Here is a 14070-nt window from a genome sequence, read left to right as displayed (position 1 = left end):
GACTGGTCTGTCTCCCAAGATCTGTGAGAGTAAGGGATCGTCTTTCAGGATAGGTTGTAGATCTTTGGTGATGCCCTGGAGAGGTTTTAGTTGGGGGCTGAAGGTGACAGCTAGTGGCATTCTGTTATTTTCTTTGCTGGGCCTGTCCTGTAGTAGGTGACTTCTGGGTACTCTTCTGGCTCTGTCAATCTGTTTTTTCACTTCAGTAGGTGAGTATTGTAGTTTTAACAATGCTTGGTAGGGATCTTGTAGGTGTTTGTCTCTGTCTGAGGAATTGGAGGAAATGTGGTTGTCTCTTAGAGCTTGGCTGTAGACAATGGATTGTGTGGTGGGTCCTGGATGGAAGCTGGAGGCATGTAGGTAAGTATAGCGGTCAGTAAATTTTTGGTATAGGGTAGTATTTATGTGACCATCGCTTATTAGCACAGTAGTATCCAGGAAATGGACTGCTTGTGTGGATTGGTCTAGGCTGAGGTTGATGTTGGGATGGAAATTGTTGAAATCATGGTGGAATTCCTCAAGGGCTTTTTTTCAATGGGTCCAGATGATGAAGATGTCATCAGTGTAGTGCAAGTAGAGTAGAGGCATTAGGGGACGAGAGCTAAGGAAGTGTTGGTCTAAGTTAGTCATAAAAATGTTGGCATACTGTGGGGCCATGCGGGTACCCATAGCAGTGCCGCTGACTTGAAGGTATATATTGTCCCCAAATGTGAAATAGTTGTGGGTGAGGACGAAATCACAAAGTTCAGCCATCAGGTTAGCTGTGACATTATCAGGGATATTGTTTCTGATAGCTTGTAGTCCATCTTTGTGTGGAATGTTGGTGTAGAGGGCTTCTACATCCATAGTGGCCAGGATGGTGTTTTCTGGGAGATCACTGATGGATTGTAGCATAATATTTGTGGACTTTTACCTTACAGTGCAATAAAAGCAACCTCCACGTTTTCAGCAGAGTAGCATATTTGCAAAATGTTTACAGTAAATAATCTTGCACCTTTTCCTGTCTCTTTGAAGTTTCTGTGGACATGCTTCAGTGCCAGAACTCAAAGTCTGAGATGGCTTTAATTGGTGACTGAGAAGAGAAGGTGCATTTGTATGTGTCAGTCTGAACAGTGTGCCTTCAATACTTTCACTCTGTTAATCCTGGGTCTGACTTCAAATTGGCTGACGTGTAAAACAGCCCTTTAGACTTGGATAGTGCTTCAGAGCAGCTACTGTCAAAACAGTAGAAAAGATGAAGAAGAAAGTCATGTATCTAACTCCGTAGTTTCTGCAAAAGCTGCTGTAGCAGCAGCGGCATGGCTTCCTGATGTGTTATGAATGACGTGCCGGGGGGATCCAACTGTGTAGCTGTAAGGCTCTTTCCTCTAGAAATACACGCACATCCTCTTGTGTTCACTGAGGCATCGTTCAAACTCAAATCTACCCGGTTTTCTTGGGAATTTAAGCACATTTTAAATGCTCCAGCAGCTTTGTCAAACATTCCAGCAGCATTACCACCAGCTTCGCAACACGTCCCACAGCATCAGACTAACTGCACCTCTATTTACAGTGGGGGTGGGAGGGACAAAGCAGGGACACTAGTCCGCATGCAGCTTGCTGGCTGAGATTTGTTATCTCCTGAGTAGCGGGGTGTGGCTTTGTTCCCTAGGGTTTCTTAGGAATTCTAAGACGGAAAAAGGAACTTCAGGGTGGGGAGTAGCAGGTAGCGTAAGACCAGCAGCTTTTATTTAATGTGGTGTGTGTGAAGCAAAATATGCCCAATGTATTAAATCTATTATGGTTTGTATTATAGTAGCGGTTTTCAACCTTTTTGCGTTTGCAGACTCCTTAACAAAACTTTGCGGGGAGATCTTTTTGGAAACCTTAGCCATAGGCTGCAGCCCTCCAGGAGTCCCTAGGCCATAGCTTGAAAACCACCGTATTACAGTAGTGCAGATGGGACCTAAATGGGATTGGCGCCCCATTGTGTTAGGCGCTGTACATACGTAGAGTAAGAGATGGTCTCAGTCTTGAAGGGTTTACAGCCTTAATACTGTGTAAGGCTCCGGTCCTGCGAAAACTTACCATGAGCTTAACTCCAGGTTTGAACTGAAGTGTTCGCAGACTTAGGGCCTGAGCGATGGTGGTGTTAATAAAACACTAGAGAGTGGGAGTCAGCAACAGCAAGGACTAGGTTTAAAACAAATAAACCCAGAAACTAAGAAACGGAAACAGAAGAGAAATGGGCCAATTAAGCTTGTAGAAGTAGTAGCTCATGTTAGCCACAGGCAGAAATATTGGGTTTTGAGCTTCCCAATTCATTCAGAAGAATCTCTCAGAAATGGTAGGGGAAGCCTGGAAGCTTCAGAAAATATGAAATATTGTTGCCCTCCAAGGTGTGGTGGGTAGGATGAAGTGATTATGCAATGCCTGTGCTCTGAATCAAGAATGGTAGCCGTGATAGAGTGCAGGTCAAGGCAGGAGTTAGCTACAACTCACATCTCTAACTGGTCTGAGGCTGAATTACTTATGAGGCATTTTATCACCTGTACGCCACTGATGGCTTAGATGGAATGGGGTGATTCTGCTGTTATCTCCTCTGATAAGACTACACAGGGCATCCATGTCTGCAACTCAACCAGAGGTGTCCCCAAACCAGAGTGTGGCAGGCTTCAGAGTGTGGCAGAGTGAAGGATGTGTTTTCCCCCCACCCCACACCTTCTTTAATCCTTTTATGTGGCGATGAGGCTCTTGTGTGAGAAATAATAGCTTCTGAGCAGCAAATTAACTGGGTTTCTCTGTTCCATATAAATATTGTTTTAACTATATTCAAAAAGAAAACTAATGCACCCTGATGCTATGACAAAGGGGGCGTTGTAGTGACAAATGGTGATTAGTTTTTAATTTTATTTGTTTACTTCCAAACCCCAGTGCTCTTCTACTCCTCCATGGAGTTGGACTGACCAGCGGTGTCCTGATCCAGATCTGAAGGACACCAACATTAGAATGTAGGGATTGTCTAAACATTGACAGTGGCGCGGATCTTAATTTGGAACCAAAATAAGAAGAAATCTCCTGAGAGCAGCTCCATTTGACAGTTTCACCATTTCCCTAGTTCCCTAGCAACTGCACAGAGGCTACTGGGAGCTGTAGTTCCAGCGGTGGTGATGCTAGCAGCATTCTTGTCCATGTGTTTAGTCAGGTTGACTTCCTTGGACACTCATTGGATTAAGGCAGGAGATGGCCACACTTGGCCTCCAGTACAAAGTTTGTTACCTAACAGCCAGATTGCAGCGGTCGTGCTAGCAGGAGGTATGTTGTAGAACAATGGTTCTGTATGTATCTTAACTTTGAAGTGTGAAGCCAAGGTACCAGCCAGCATAAAATACTCTGTAACAGATATTGGCCAGTATAAAATACTATATTTAGGACAGATTAAGAGTATCATCCAGTATACAATCATAAAACCATAGAAATTTAGTGCTGGAAGGGACCTCTAGAAGTCAGCTAATCCATCTAATGTGTCTAGCCTGTTCTTAAAAACCTCCAGTGATGGGGATTCCACAACCTCCCCCGGTAACCTGTTCCTGTACTTAACTATCCTTATACTTAGAAAGTTTTTCCTAATTTCTAACCTAAATCTCCCTTGCTGCAGATTAAGCTGATTACGTCTTGTCTGACCTTCAATGGCTGTGGAAGACAATTGATCACCATCCTCTTTTAACAACCCTCAGCATATTTGAAGACTATTATCAGGTCTCCCCTCAGTCTTTTTCTCAACACGAAACATACCCAATTTTTTTTTGTTAACCTTCCTTCAGAGGTCAGGTTTTCTAATCTCTTATTGTTTTTGCTGCTCTTCTCTGCCCTCTCTCCAATTAGTCCACATCTTTCTTAGTGTGGCACCTATAATGGGAGGTTATACTCCCGTTGAGGCCTCACCAGTGAGTTCCAGATAGAATGGAGCAATTATCTTCCATGTCTTACATATGACACTCCTGTTAATACATCTCCGAATATTTGCCTTGTTTTGCAGCAGGCTCACATTGAATATGAGGCAACAATGTGTGATCTATTACAGCTCCCCACATCCTTTTCTGCAGTCCCTACTGCCTAGTCAGTTATTCCCCATTTTGTGTTTGTCTCTCGTTTTTTTTACCTTCCCAAGTGTAGTATTTTGCCCTTGTCTTTATTGAATTTCATCTTGTTGATTTCAGACCAATTCTCCAGTTTGTCAAAGTCCTTTTGAATTCTTATCCTATCCTCTGATCCTGCGAAGTGCTGACAACCCCTCTCAGCTAAGTGTCCTCTTCAATTTTATAAGCATACTTTCTACTTCATTATCCAAATCATTAATAAAAATACTGAATAGTATCAGATCCAGGATAAACCCCACTAGATATGTCTTCCCAGTTTTACAGTGAACCAATGATAACTTCTCTGAGTATGATCTTTCAACCGCTTACCTTATAGTAATTTCATCGAGACCACATTTTCCTAGTTTGCTTAAGAAAATGTCATGCGGGACTGTGTCAAACCTTACTAAAATCAGGATACATGATGTCTACTGCTTCCCCTCCACTTGGCCAGTAACCCTGTCAAAGGAAAAAATTAGGTTGGTTTGGCATGATTTGTTTTTGACAAGTCCATGCTTGCTCTTACTTATCACACTACTTATCCTCTAGGTGCTTAAATTATTAATTTATTCCAGTATCTTTCCAGAAATTGAAGTTAGACTGACTGGTTTATAATTTCTTGGGTCCTCTTAGTTCCCCTCTTTAAAGACAGGTGCTACATTTTCCCTTCTCCAGTCTTCCGGGACCTTACCTGTCCTCAGTGAGTTCTTGAAGATAATCGCTAATAGTTCCAAGATTGCTTTCACTAATTTCTTAAATACCCTGGGGTGAATTTTGTCAGACCCTGCTGACTTGAATACTACAGAACAGCAAGGACAAGTGTTCCATCTCATCTATAAGGCTACATACCATTAATATTCAGGGCTTTCTATTATATTGTAGAACTCAATGAATATTTTTGTTTAGTGTGAATAGTTTGTAATTAGAATAATCTGTCACAGTAGCTGCAAAAGACGAAGAAATGGAGTCCAGGATCATTTTAACTTTTTAAAAACAAACTTTCCTCATCTTGTAGCAAAGTACTATAATGCAAAGGAGTAAAATCTAGTTAATTCTTTTGTGCCTGGAATGATATACCAGTATATTGGTTGTGATGTCTATTGTTGGCAATGGATCCACAGAGACCTTAGGATAAATTAGTAGTCAAGAGCCAACTTCCTCCCTCTCTGTTGGAGTGTCTTTTCTGCTGAGAAGTCCTATTTACAGTTTGATTTGAGTTTTTTTTATTCCCAACTCACTGAATTCTCAGAGCTCAATGAGGATGCTGTGGTTGCTGCCTGGAACTGTTGACAAGTTTCACAGGGAACCATTTACTTCCCTCTTTGGCATGAATGAGGGTTGCCCTGCCATGTGACTTTTGTTGGTGGTGTTGGGGAAATGAAGTGGTGGGTGGCAGAAATGGGAGAATCCTAATGGACTCCTGCTACAAACATCAATAATGTGTATCTTCCTTGCGAAACCCCCTCAATTTTTGCAGCCTCACTTTGTAAAGCCACCCTTTGCTTAGTCACTGCATCTCTACCAAGTAAGCTTTAGGGGAAAATTACACTTAATAGAGACCACCCATATTTTAGAGCCACCCTCAGTTGAAGATTCAAGGTAAAGCAATTCAGTTGAATAGAAGCCACATCTACTAAAGAAACGAAGATATACAATTATTACCTCATTTTGATAGCATAATAGGGGGTCCCATCTGTGAGATTAGCAGAGGTTACTAGCACTGCAGAAGTAGCCCATTGTAAATAAAAGTATTACTGTAGTGCCTAGGGCCTAGTCATGGACCAGGACCCCATTGTGCTAGGTGCTGTACAAAGTGTTCTAGCGTAGCTGCACTTTGAAGGGGAGGGAGGTGCTTGTTTTGTGCTTTATCATGTCCTCAGTACTCTACTGACTGGATTTGGAGGTGCTGCCCTAGAGCTTGTTCCCGTAAGCCGCTGAGCACTCCTGCCGGTTGCAGAGGTCTCTGAACTCTCATTGACATCGTGCTTGGCACCTCCCAGGATCAAGCCTTGGGAGCCTGATTCTCCTCTGTTGCTGGTGTAAATCAAGAGAAAATCCTTACATGTCAATAACTGTGGATTTGAAAATCTGGTGAAAGAGAGAGATCAGTCTTTTCCTTGGAGATAGGAGCTGCTGCCATGAGGTGCAGTACTGCATGGGTGATCACGAAGAATGGACCAGGAAATGAAGAAGAGGCAACATATGAGTTAGGGAATGGTGAATAACCTCTACTGAAAGGTAGACTAGCAGTGTTTGTAGCACTCAGGTGGTGAAGGATGAAAAGGAGATAGGCAGTAGCGGTAATATGGCTTCTCTCATTTAATTTTTTGATGGGCATGAAAGGCTGTCTGCCTCCAGTTTATTTTTCAGACTTTCTTGTATAATCTGCAGGCACTTCCTCCTTTTCCACGGTAACTAGGAGAAGCTGGCATTCGTCGTTACTTCAGGTGATGGGGAGCAGGAGGGATTTATAATGGTAAAGTGAAAGGGTTTCAAGTCAGTCACAATTTCTCTAATCAGCGCCACGGAGTTAACTTTATTTTCAAATCACATGGTGTCTAGTTGGCAACTTTCCATCGATACCAAGCACAGACACCAAACAATCCATAATACTAGCCAACCCCCCTACAGAAAAACATGGAAAAGGCAAATGGTGAAGACGTATCTGCTGTTGAATTAACATTGGCAGGGGCAGGAGAGAGCATCTATTGATCTGCTTCATGGAGGCATTGCTACAGCTCAGGTGGCTGCATTAAGACACTATAGCAGGTGGAGAAACGGTTGAACAAGAGGAAAGGAGGCACCTGCCTCTAATGGCTATAGACAGGGGTAAAGCAGCTTTTAAAGTAATGCAAAGTAAAGCATCTGGGCCAAATCCAATTCTGCTCTGACCCCTTTGAGTGCAATAGTGTTACAGAGGGATGCATTTGGCTCTGAGGTTCACAAACGGACGTTACTGTGGCTGGGGAAATGAGCTGTAAATATAGAGCGTTTAGGGAAAGAGGGGTTGGTGCTGTAAAAGTTATTGCCCCTTACACTGATCAGGTACTGTAAACTCTGCAAAGGATTCTTTGTTTCCAGCAGTGCCAAGGGGAAAGACTGTTTATCCTAATGAGAGGGAAAGGCAGTGATGGGAACCACAGGCTGCCATTTATTCACCTGCAGGAGCCATTATTAACGTGGGGAAATATGGAAAAAACAAACAATCGCCTTACCAAACATAAATAAAAACATTGTCAGATTGTGTCTGTCCTTAGGGACAGAAATGTAAATGATAGAGACCAGGAAAAACAGCTGCAACCAACATAAGGGATGGAAACGGAGTAGCTATTGCACCTTTGTTTGCAGTCTTTTCAGTTACGACCCAGCTACGGAATCTCAAGCCTGGTTGATGCTGGAATGGATGACCTCTAACAAACAACTGCACGCTGCAGGAAGCAGGGCCGATGGTGCCGTAAGTGGCACTTTCCCCTCTGACTCAGCACTAGGCCAGCATGAGGCTAGAGGACACCGTGCTGTCATTTGGCTAAAATGTAATCCTAAATCCTTGGCTACTTGTGGTAGTAAAAGTGCCCATCCTTCTTTCTGCAACAGGGATTAAGTTGGTGGAGAGGGTCAGCTTGTTCAGCAACAAAACAAGAGACTGCTGGAAATGAGATTTGTATCCAGAGCTTTGCTCTAGCTCTTAAGTGTATCTGAGTTACAAGAAACCCCACCCAAAAGTTTGTAATGAAACAACTGGAAAAACACGCCAGGTTCCTAGGAAACTCAGCCAGCTTTGGTTCAGGCTGTGACATGTGATTCCATATTCTTTATGAAAACATGCTTATGATATGACGATGACATAACTGAGATACTTTATGCCAGATGGCTCATGTAAGATATCATTGGAAAGGTTATGATTTACTGAATGTGATTATCCAATGTGTATGCCTGTATCATTTCTCAAAAAGAAAAGGAGTACTTGTGGCACCTTAGCGACTAACCAATTTATTTGAGCATGAGCTTTCGTGAGCTACAGCTCACTTCATTGGATGCATACTGTGGAAACTGCAGAAGACATTATATACACACAGACCATGAAACAATACATCCTCCCACCCCACTCTCCTGTTGGTAATAGCTTATCTAAAGTGATCACTCTCCTTACAATGTGTATGATAATCAAGTTGGGCCATTTCCAGCACAAATCCAGGTTTTCTCACCCTCCGCCCCCCCACACACAAACTCACTCTCCTTTGGGCCACTCAGGGCATAATGACAGGTTTCAGAGTAACAGCCATGTTAGTCTGTATTCGCAAAAAGAAAAGGAGTACTTGTGGCACCTTCGAGACTAACCAATTTATTTGAGCATAAGCTTTCGTGAGCTACAGCTCACTTCATCAGATGCATACTGTGGAAAGTATAGAAGATCTTTTTATACATACAAAGAATGAAAAAATGGGTGTTTACCACTACAAAAGGTTTTCTCTCCCCCCACCCCACTCTCCTGCTGGTAATAGCCCATCCAAAGTGACCACTCTCTTTACAACGTGTATGATAATCAAGTTGGGCCATTTCCAGCACAAATCCAGGTTTTCTCACCCCCCCCCCCTTTTTTTTCCCCAAAAACCACACACACACAAACTCACTCTCCTGCTGGTAATAGCTTATCCAAAGGGACCACTCTCCTTACAATGTGTATGAAAATCAAGGTGGGCCATTTCCAGCACAAATACAGGTTTTCTCACACCCCCCCCAAAAAAAACACACACACACACAAACTCACTCTCCTGCTGGTAATAGCTTATCCAAAGGGACCACTCTCCTTGCAATGTGCATGATAATCAAGGTGGGCCATTTCCAGCACAAATCCAGGTTTTCTCACCCCCCCACCCCCCCACACAAACTCACTCTCCTGCTGGTAATAGCTCATCCAAACTGACCACTCTCCTTACAGTGTGTATGATAATCAAGGTGGCCATTTCCAGCATAAATCCAAATTTAACCAGAACGTCTGGGGGTGGGGGGTAGGAAAGAAGAAGGGGAAATAGGCTACCTTGCATAATGACTTAGCCACTCCCAGTCTCTATTTAAGCCTAAATTAATAGTATCCAATTTGCAAATGAATTCCAATTCAGCAGTTTCTCGCTGGAGTCTGGATTTGAAGTTTTTTTGTTGTAAGATAGCGACCTTCATGTCTGTAATTGCGTGACCAGAGAGATTGAAGTGTTCTCCGACTGGTTTATGAATGTTATAATTCTTGACATCTGATTTGTGTCCATTTATTCTTTTACGTAGAGACTGTCCAGTTTGACCAATGTACATGGCAGAGGGGCATTGCTGGCACATGATGGCATATATCACATTGGTAGATGTGCAGGTGAACGAGCCTCTAATACTGTGGCTGATGTGATTAGGCCCTATGATGGTGTCCCCTGACTAGATATGTGGACACAGTTAGCAACAGGCTTTGTTGCAAGGATAGGTTCCTGGGTTAGTGGTTCTGTTGCGTGGTGTGTGGTTGCTGGTGAGTATTTGCTTCAGGTTCGGGGGCTGTCTGTAAGCAAGGACTGGCCTGTCTCCCAAGATCTGTGAGAGTGATGGGTCATCCTTCAGGATAGGTTGTAGATCTTTGGTGATGCGTTGGAGAGGTTTTCGTTGAGGGCTGAAGGTGATGGCTAGTGGCATTCTGTTATTTTCTTTGTCGGGCCTGTCCTGTAGTAGGTAACTTCTGGGTACTCTTCTGGCTCTGTCAATCTGTTTCTTCACTTCCGCAGGTGGGTATTGTAGTTGTAAGAAAGCTTGATAGAGATCTTGGAGGTGTTTGTCTCTGTCTGAGGGGTTGGAGCAAATGCGGTTGTATCGTAGAGCTTGGCTGTAGACAATGGATCGTGTGGTGTGGTCTGGATGAAAGCTGGAGGCATGTAGCTAGGCATAGCGGTCAGTAGGTTTCTGGTATAAGGTGGTGTTTATGTGACCATAGCTTATTAGCACCGTAGTGTCCAGAAAGTGGATCTCTTGTGTGGATTGGTCTAGGCTGAGGTTGATGTTGGGATGGAAATTGTTGAAATCATGGTGGAATTTGTCAAGGGCTTCTTTTCTATGGGTCCAGATGATGAAGATGTCATCAGTGTAGCGCAAGTAGAGTAGGTGCATTAGGGGACGAGAGCTGAGGAAGCATTGTTCTAAATCAGCCATAAAAATGTTGGCATACTGTGGGGCCATGCGGGTACCCATAGCAGTGCCACTGATCTGAAGGTATACATTGTCCCCAAATGCGAAATAGTTATGGGTGAGGACAAAGTCACAAAGTTCAGCCACCAGCTTTGCCGTGACATTATCGGGGATAGTGTTCCTGACGTCTTGTAGTCCATCTTTGTGTGGAATGTTGGTTTAGAGGGCTTCTACGTCCATAGTGGCCAGGATGGTGTTTTCAGGAAGATCGCCGATGGATTGTAGTTTCCTCAGGAAGTCAGTGGTGTCTCGAAGATAGCTGGGAGTGCTGGTAGCATAGGGCCTGAGGAGGGAGTCTACATAGCCAGACAATCCTGCTGTCAGGGTGCCAATGCCTGAGATGATGGGGCGTCCAGGATTTCCAGGATTATGGATCTTGGGTAGCAGATAGAATACCCCTGGTTGGAGTTCCAGGGGTGTGTCTGTGCGGATTTGTTCTTGTGCTTTTTCAGGGAGTTTCTTGAGCAAATGCTGTAGTTTCTTTTGGTAACCCTCAGTGGGATCAGAGGGTAATGGCTTGTAGAAAGTGGTGTTGGAGAGCTGCCGAGCTGCCTCTTATTCATATTCCAACCTATTCATGATGACAACAGCACCTCCTTTGTCAGCCTTTTTGATTATGATGTCAGAGTTGTTTCTGAGGCTGTGGATGGCATTGTGTTCTGCACGGCTGAGGTTATGGGGCAAGTGATGCTGCTTTTCCACAATTTCAGCCCGTGTACGTCGGCAGAAGCACTCTATGTAGAAGTCCCGTCTGTTGTTTCGACCTTCAGGAGGAGTCCACCCAGAATCCTTCTTTTTGTAGTGTTGGTAGGGAGGTCTCTGTGGGTTAATATGTTGTTCAGAGGTGTGTTGGAAATATTCCTTGAGTTGGAGACGTCGAAAATAGGCTTCTAGGTCACCACAGAACTGTATCATGTTCATAGGGGTGGAGGGGCAGAAAGAGAGGCCCCGAGATAGGACAGATTCTTCTGCTGGGCTAAGAGTATAGTTGGATAGATTAACAATATTGCTGGGTGTGTTAAGGGAACCACTGTTGTGGCCCCTTGTGGCATGTAGTAGTTTAGGTAGTTTAGTGTCCTTTTTCTTTTGTAGAGAAGCAAAGTGTGTGTTGTAAATGGCTTGTCTAGTTTTGGTAGAGTCCATTACTTGGGACTTCCACTGTGAGGGAAGGGGTTTGCGGGGGGGGGGGGGTCAAGTTTGGGAAACAAAGGATTCCTGCCTTATGTAAATCCTATTTAAAGGTGGGGAGGAAGGCAAGCAAGACTCCTCCTCTCCATGGCCTGTCTGCCCAAGAAGAAAGACTGCAAAAGGGAAGGCAAGGAGGGAGTCCAGACTGAGACAGGGGTCTAGTATGAAAAGGAATAAAACTGGAACTCTGAACCACAGAAACTTTGCAAACTGCGTGCAACAATATCTAGGGTGACAAATACCATTTGTAACCAATTTCTTTTGTGAAACTAGCTTAGTTTGCATGTTTGATTTCATTTGCTTAGTAATCTACTTTGTTCTGTTTGTTACTCCTTTTACCACTTTTATAGTTAATAAAATTTGTTTTGTTTAATTTCTAACTGGAGGGGGGAAGGGGGGAAGAAGTGTGTACACCTCTCTCCACATTCAGGGGTGTATGTCTGAATTTCATAATATATCTTTGGGTCTGCGCTCTGAGGGAGATGGATATCTGAGTGCTGGAGCAAGTCCCTTAAGCAGAGTCTTCCCAGAGCTGATTTGCAGCTGGGTGTGGTCCTGCCTGTGTGTGTGTTAGAGGAGGTTTTAAAAGCCTGGCTCAGCATGACAGGTTAAAGGGGGCCCATGCTGGCAGAACAGGTAGACTTAGTGGTATCTCAGCACATCAGGTGGCTTCCCAAGGGGTCCAACCCATCACACAGGCCATAACTGAGTTAACTATATTTAGCGTGGCTAAGTGTTGACTGAGAGGACGGATACGTAACAAGCCTTCAGATATTTGAAGGGTGTAAATGCCGAGAGAGTGAGGGCTTTTTATTTAGCTGAAATATAGGTATAACTAGGAGCAATAGGTTGAAATTAAGAAAGGAAAAATGTAGGCCCAATATCATGAAACACTGCCTGTCAGCGAGATCGATCTGTGAAATAATTGCCCAAGGTAAAGGGTGGAAACCCCAGGGCACATTTAAAACCAGTCTGGCTAAAATCCTAACAAATTGTACAATGGCTAACGATCCTGCACTAGCAGGTTGATGAACTAGATGCCCGAATAGGTCTCTTCCACAGCTAGATCCTATGCTTCTGTGAAGGGCTGAGATCTGCACTTTTAGTTAGAGGCTGAGTTCATCTTTTTTGACATGCCTTCTGCTCTCTGCTGGCATTCAAGGTAGAAATACCAAGGTCATTTCAATGACCCCAAGCATCAGAGAGATGCAATGCCTTCCAAACTACAAGGCTTTTCAGGCTTTAAAACCAGCCTTTAGCAGATATGGGCCAGTTACAAAAGAATTTATCTTGATCTTCAGAATCAGCACACCTGTTTGTGCCACTTACAATTTTTTAAAAGGATAGAAGGGTGGTCCTGAGAACCTTAAATTGCTGATACTTTCTCCTATTGCAGTAATGGGGAAAAAAGATTTTAGGAAATAATTCAAAACAGAGTTATAATCAGAGATGGGACAGAATGGGAAGACAAAACCCTTGCAAGTATTTTTTTTTTCTGAGGGGTGGCGCAGTTTGCATCTGAATTAGTTCCGGGGGGGGACCTGTTTGCCATTCTGCTTCAGATCTGACTGAAATCTCACAAGATCATTGATTCTTGTGAGATTAGCCCAAAAGGGAAAAATATTACAAAATAATCTGATCTCATGCTCCCATTATCTAGGGCCAAAATTTACTGGGAGTAGTTTACATGATGTTAGAACCATTGAACATGAACCTGTAATCTCACCTTGATTTAGCTCCAAGCCCTAACCATAATCTAAACCTAATCCAGGTTCAGATCTATTGTCTAATTAGGAGACAGAAAACAAAGATTAGGGATGCGGTAAATAGCATCCATAGGTTTTTTGGGATGACTGGGCCATGTCAGTGGGCAACAAACGAAACATTAACTAAACAGAGCCTATGTCAGAAACTTCTTTAGTTTTTACTATACTACCATAACTTATATCAAATGTATAATGTAATACCCTGAACAAAATGAACTACATTTCCTCACTCCCATGATGCCCTGGGCTCCCAACCTGGCTCTGTAGAAAAGGATGCACAACGACCTCTCTTATAGTCCAAATTCCTCTGTACAACAAAATGATTGGGTTCAGCTAAGGATAGGCACATTCCTCTATGGCTGGGTTCCTCAGCAATCCTACCAGTGAGGCCAGACAACTGCTGCAACTTTCTGCAGGGGTTTAATCTATATAAGCTAATCACTGCATGGGGCCTTGCTACCCTGTACAAATTTACGAGAAACATTCTCACTTAAAACAATACTAAGGATAGTGTCAGTTTATTGATCCAGCTTCAAAATATGAAGGAAAGCTTTAAAGCGATGGGCAGAGAGGGATTTTGCTACATGACTCCAATTTATAATCAAACCGCAGCTAAATACTTTGAAAATGCATTCTTAATAGCATTTTCAACCAGCCAGGAACTTCACTGGTTCCTTAAAATAAAACACCACCAAAACCGTGTATCTAGTCAGAGCTGGATTTATTCCCCCCAGATAACAACAATTCTATCAGCATGTTAGAATGACTGGCAGCACTGACCA

Source organism: Natator depressus, chromosome 9 (assembly GCF_965152275.1).
Source record: "Natator depressus isolate rNatDep1 chromosome 9, rNatDep2.hap1, whole genome shotgun sequence".
NCBI lineage: Eukaryota > Metazoa > Chordata > Testudines > Cheloniidae > Natator > Natator depressus.
This window is presented reverse-complemented; position numbering follows the sequence as displayed.